Genomic DNA, 6324 nt, shown 5'->3' on the forward strand with positions numbered 1-6324 from the left:
CATCTCGTGGGAGATTTTCAAAATGTTATTCAAACCCCATGGGATTTTGCTCCCGCAATTCGTAAGATAGGAGAAAAAGCCCATGGGACCTCGCACGGGATAGCAAAAACCCCACGGAAGCAAAAATAATCCCACGGGAGGACCGACTTTGATATGGTTTCTAGAATTTATACTTTAGGCTATGTAAAAGGAAACGACCAATCATTTCTTTATGAGACCTAAACTATAGTTAGATATCAACAAATCAGGCAAAGTTAAAAACAAAAGGTAGTTGAGTTTGCGAACATTCCGCGGAATTGCATACTAAATCCGGAGACTGTTTAATCATAAATACACCCCTTAAACGTACAATACACTTCCTTATTTCACACCTATAAAGTTTAAGCAGTTGAGAGCTTTTCTTCCTATCACATGCGATACAATGGAACCAAGTATTGTACTATATGTGATTTTAAATGCATCTACGGTCTCTTTAAGTATGTATAACACTGTCCGAATCATACAGTTCTAAAACGCCATTTTTTTCATATTAACCCTTATCATGCTGGACACGACTAAGTCTGCCTTTGCGACCAGTGAAGATCATGATCAGCCTGCATATCCGTGCAGTCTGATCATTATCTGCACTGTTCGCTACTCAGTCAGTATAGTTTTGGTAATCATCCCTTTTAACAGTTAATGGTACTGTCCAAATTTAAAGATGGAAAAGTTCATTAAAGAAATTTAGCAGGGTAAGGGTTAAAGTAAAAAATTGAACGGGACAACTCTTCTGCTTCCTGAATGCAAAAAGTTATTCGGGATTACTCCCCATGTTTGCAAAAATAGGTAAATTTGAAAAATAAGACAACTATGAAGCACATAAGTGTGAGCACTCATCTCCACAGAAAGGATTTCCAATCCGATGATTATGATTTCGATTAAAAATTTGATGAAAAATTATTTACATTTTTTTGGCGCCATGATTTAAAAACATGATAACGCACACATCTACCATTAACTATGGACACATATAGCTACGTATACATTAAACAAGGACCTGCATTAACATACAAACTATTAGAGAGGAATTTTAATTCTAATTGCATATATAATGCTAGAATATTTCTTTCACTATTAGTTCCTTTTGTGTATAAAATAAAGAGGTGTAGATATAACATAAATATTTGAATTTATCCCGTTCTATATGTTAATACAAAACGTACAATACTAACAAACTTCAAACGATTAAAAATTGCTGCGTTCTTACGTTTAAAAAGAAAGCGTTGAAAAAAAAACATACAAAAACAATCTAGATTACGTTTGCAGACGCAAAATTCAACACAAGCAAATTCGATGAATTGGTATCCCCCGCCGAAAGGGTTTGTGGTGAGGAATGGCAAAAAAAGATATATCCGGCAAAAAGTTAAGGATGTTAATAAGAAGCAAATAATTTCATTAGTCAAAATTAATTTAACAGAAAACAAATGTTTAATTAAAGAGTACATAATAAATGTATGATACTTTGATCCTGACTAAAGAATTTACTTTGAATGGGATATGCTTACTGTAATAAGCTTAGCTTTTAAGATTAAATGCACTTATTTGAAATGTGAGCTTGAAGTTTAACTGGAACGAAATATTGTCTTTGAGTGGTTTGGCACCAGGTGTTGCTGTTTAACATGTACATTTGAACTTAAAAGAACAGATGTCCTTAAGAGCACACAATCAAGTAAGATATCTTGAACATAGCTGAGGGCAAGGTTGGTGCAGTCACAGCTTAACATGTTGAAGGTTTGAACATTTAAAAAAAAAATAGGAATGGAAATATATATATATATAAATATATGTTTATATTTATTTTTATAGGGGGTGGGGGTGCGGGGGAACGGGTGAGGAAACAACATTTCACATGTTGATTATAAATATTGATGGAAAATTAAAAATGAAAAAAAAATGGGTGAAGTGGGGGGGCGGGGGTGGGGGGCAGAGGATGCATGATCAGTGGAGGAGTGAGGTTGGGGGATGGTACAACTTGCATGTTGATAAATATTCATGGAAGGTTTGAAAATAAATCTAAAATAAGGAATGAAAATATATATATATTATTCTTTTTGGGGGGGGGGGGTTGTGGGTGGCTGGGAGGGGGAGGGGGTGTGACCAAGGCAAGTGGGTGACCAGGTGTGGATGCACAACTTCACATGTTTATAATAAATGTTCATAGAAAAGAATGAAAAAAATTTAATGAAATTCTGCCAAATGGTTAGTTTGTTATGTACAAGTATGTTGATTTTTGGATGATTAAGGGGCAATAACTCTGAAGTTACAAAAGAAATAAGTACGAAGTTATGTGTGCACAACCAAATTATAGTGCTCTAAATTCTGTAAAAGTTTCATAGTTCAAGGTCAAATATATCAAAAGTAATGATGCAGAAATTGCCATATCTATAGATCTGTTATAAGTACCCTATATAGTTAACACTAGAAAATTCTAAGGGCCATAACTCTGGTAAAACTTGATGGGCCCCATAACCTCATAGTGGTGAATATGTATATGAAGTTTGTTTGAAAAAATCTAAAATAAGGAATGAATTTTGTGTGTGGGGGTGGGGAGGGGGTGGGGGAGGAGAGGGAGGAGGAGGGGTGTGATCAAGGTAAGGGGTGACCAGGTGTATGTACACAACTTAACATGTTTACAATAAATGTTTATGGAAAAGAATGAAAGAAATTTAATGAAATTGTACCAAATGGTAAGATTGTTATGTACAAATATGTGGATTTTTATACAATTAAAGGGCAATGACTCTTAATTTGAAAAATAAATCCGAACGAAATTGTGTGTACACAACCACACTATAGTGATCTAAATTCTGTTTAAGTTTCATAGTTCTAGGTCAAATATATCAAAAGTTATGATGCAGAAATTGCCATATTTATAGTACCCTATATAGTTAACACTAGAAACTTCTAAGGGCCATACCTCTGGTGTTACTAGGGCAATCTGACTGAAACTTGACGGGCCGCAAAAACTCATAGTGATTAACATGTATATGAAGTTTTATATAAATAGTCCTAACCATTTCCTAGATATGGCTCCGGACGGACGGACGGACGGACAACGCCAAATCTATATCGGGGGATACTAAGCGAGTAAAGAAGATTTTACACGAAAGAAAATAAAGTTCCTACTACAGTTGTTTCACAATTTTACCCTGTACAGCGTACATAACAGCTTTATTTATTTCAAAAGAAAAACAAACAGTATGTTTATACCTTGACAGGCCTGTAAATAACAAATACTCATAACAGGAATTTATAAACATATATGAATATGTTACATAATAAAGCATAAAGAACGCAGAAGCTCATTAATTTCTCAACAGAACATTAATGACTGCAGTTTTCAGATACTGTCATCACGGTTATAATTTCTAAAGTTGTTTATGATCTGAACAAGATAATTCTTACAACAAAAACTAAAAAATATGCTTCCTTCTATACTGTTTCAGTCATCGCACGGTGATATACGGAACTGCATTTTATGCTGTCGTAACAAATCGGACAAGTAAACATTAATAAACCAACATAATGGTGTTTAGTTTTTGCTACTGCACAAGATTTGTCTAGACTAAGAATTAATTTGACAGATTTTTAGTTTCCTATGTTTATTACAATATCTTGTTTCACTTCCTTGAGTTAGTCTTGCATAACATAACCTGACAAAACTGTCCTAAACTGTTAAAACATCTGTAAAACGATCATTTGGAAGCAAAAAAAAGATGTAACCAAAAAGAATAATAGCAGACTTGGTTTGATTGAGTCTGTTCATGAGAGGTAATGAAATGTGCAACACCTCTCACGCCCTCTAGCACCAGCTTAAGCAGAAATGAAAGGAACTTTAGATTTTATCAGTAAATATTTTAGGGTCTGTGAAATATAATTGCATGCAGTATAAAATGTTGAATGGTAAACAGAAACGGGCACACGTGGTTTTCTTAATCTCAATAATTTCATTTTCACAAAGGTTGATACTTGAGATATTTTTGATACTATCAAGGCAGATAAATGCTAAGAAATAGAACATTTCAAAAGTATACGGTTACATAATGTCAAAAGGTTCACCCAGCTTGGAAATTTTCAAGATGCAAACAATCAAACCTTTTATTTTGTAAGTTTTCAAGATAGTATGTACAACAGCAGTTTGACCCAGTTCAAATACGAATGACAGGAGTTTGGACTAAAAATTCAGAATTTAAAACAGTAATGTACAAGAGTCAAAGGCCAAAAGAATATCATACCTACTGACATGTATCATATGTTTGTGTTTTCAGCTTTCTCTAGAATCCGAAAGAAAAAGTCGGAGCCAAACAAACAAGAACGACTAACGAATTACACTGTTTTCAGGTTTCTTCGCATTTTCAAAATGACTGATTTTGGTATCCGCCCGGGCAGTGTTGATGAAAAGGTTTTGTTTCAGAGAAATGATAACAAACAACAAAACTCAAACAAACAAAGTAAAATCCAATCCTTGTAGGCATTCCAAAATCATATCTCAGATTAGGAAACGCAAGAATTGAAGACCCAACAGATAATGACATTAAAGACAAAACAGTAGATTTTATACATCGCACAGCACAATTGTGTAATAGATAAACATATCAAGTTTAATTTGATTTAAATTTGAAATGTATAAAACTTTAGGAATCCAGACACAATTTTGTTAAGATGTCCACATAAGGACATAAGGAGGGGACCTACCTTCAGCAATATTCATATTTAATGGTTAATTAGTATTGGCATTATGCTACAAACATAAATCTTTCGAAACAATATGAAGTATAAATATTCACTTCACTTCATCCATCTGTGGGCGTTAAAGGAAATGAAAAGAACCCAAATATTCATAGTGAATATCTTTAAATTGTTTGAAGAAAGCTTTATAAAAGCAATTACTTCCGGTAAATACTAATATCTTGAATATAAAATAGATTCTGGCGTCTCTTGGCAGCGTTTATATGCCCCATAAAATCGTATTAATACAAAGAATTATTCTAACTTTACGATTGTATAGAAGTATTCAATTTATTAGTGCGAATGCGCTGTCATTAGAGCAAAGCGTCACTAATGTCCGTGTCATGAATTTTATATATTCAATACAGAATTGAAATAATTCATAATTGTATTACCTCTTTCCTAAATTTGAATAAATTAAAATTAATAATTTTTCGTCTTCCGGAATAAATTACTGATGCATGTAACAGCGTAAAGCTATTAAGATTTCTTGTGACCAGGTCAAGGGAAGGTTTCGTTATTCCAAATGTCAGTAGAGAAGGTCGCTAAAAGGAATTTGTCTTATTTGTTTAATTACCTTTTTTTCAAACCAGAAGAGGTTGGGTTTGAAACAGAGTAAATTGGAAATTTCATTTGTACAAGGTTATGTGAAGCAAAATTTTAGAAGTCTCAGGATGCAGCCTCGTCATCCAATGTGGTCAATTTCCATCCAATAAAAAAGATGACGATATCCTACAGAACCACTCAACAACAATTGCATTGCGTACCCACCTACTCCGATATTGATGTTGACAGTAACCGGACAAAGCTTGGACGTCAAGTATAGTTTATAAGGATTTATTAATCGATACAGCCACCATGAATGAGTAAATAAAAACATGTCATAGTTGCTACTCCTGTACAACAATAGTCACGAGATAGATAATTAGATCGTAGCGTTCTAAGAAGGTATGACATTCCCACTCAAAATTATTTGACATTTCTACTTATCTCCAACGAAATATTGGTCAATAGTTACTAATGCGTGAATTTACAGTTGCGATAAGGGGCATTTTCTATAAATAGCCACGGTAATAAGCAGTGATCAATTAAATCACTAGCGTAATAAAAATGCTATGATAAATCATATATTTCAATAATAACTTGATAATAGACTTAATCTACAAAACCTAGTAGACATGAACAGGTGATTAAACTATACCAGTAAAATATAAAAGTCGAAAAATAGGTCTTGATGTTCTTCAAATTTCTCACATGATAAAAAGACAGGTTTTACGAAAAGATATCGGCCCTTTCGCACCATGGAACAGTACATTTTGCATTTAAGCATCTTTGGTTTTGTAATCGTCTATGATCTAAAAATAAAAACCCTACTGAAACAGTGAGCACAGCAAATATCCAGTGCAAAACATTGCAAAGTAGAACAGCCAAAAACAGAAACTCAGGTGGACGGATATAGTAGACAGATTGCTTTAAAAAAAGCCATCAGCAAGACCATAATTAATAAATGATAAATATTAAGAAATAGGGTAAAAATGAGGAAAGGAGAAGTGTAAG

The sequence above is a fragment of the Mercenaria mercenaria genome, chromosome 17, assembly GCF_021730395.1.
Source record: "Mercenaria mercenaria strain notata chromosome 17, MADL_Memer_1, whole genome shotgun sequence".
Taxonomy (NCBI): Eukaryota; Metazoa; Mollusca; class Bivalvia; order Venerida; family Veneridae; genus Mercenaria; species Mercenaria mercenaria.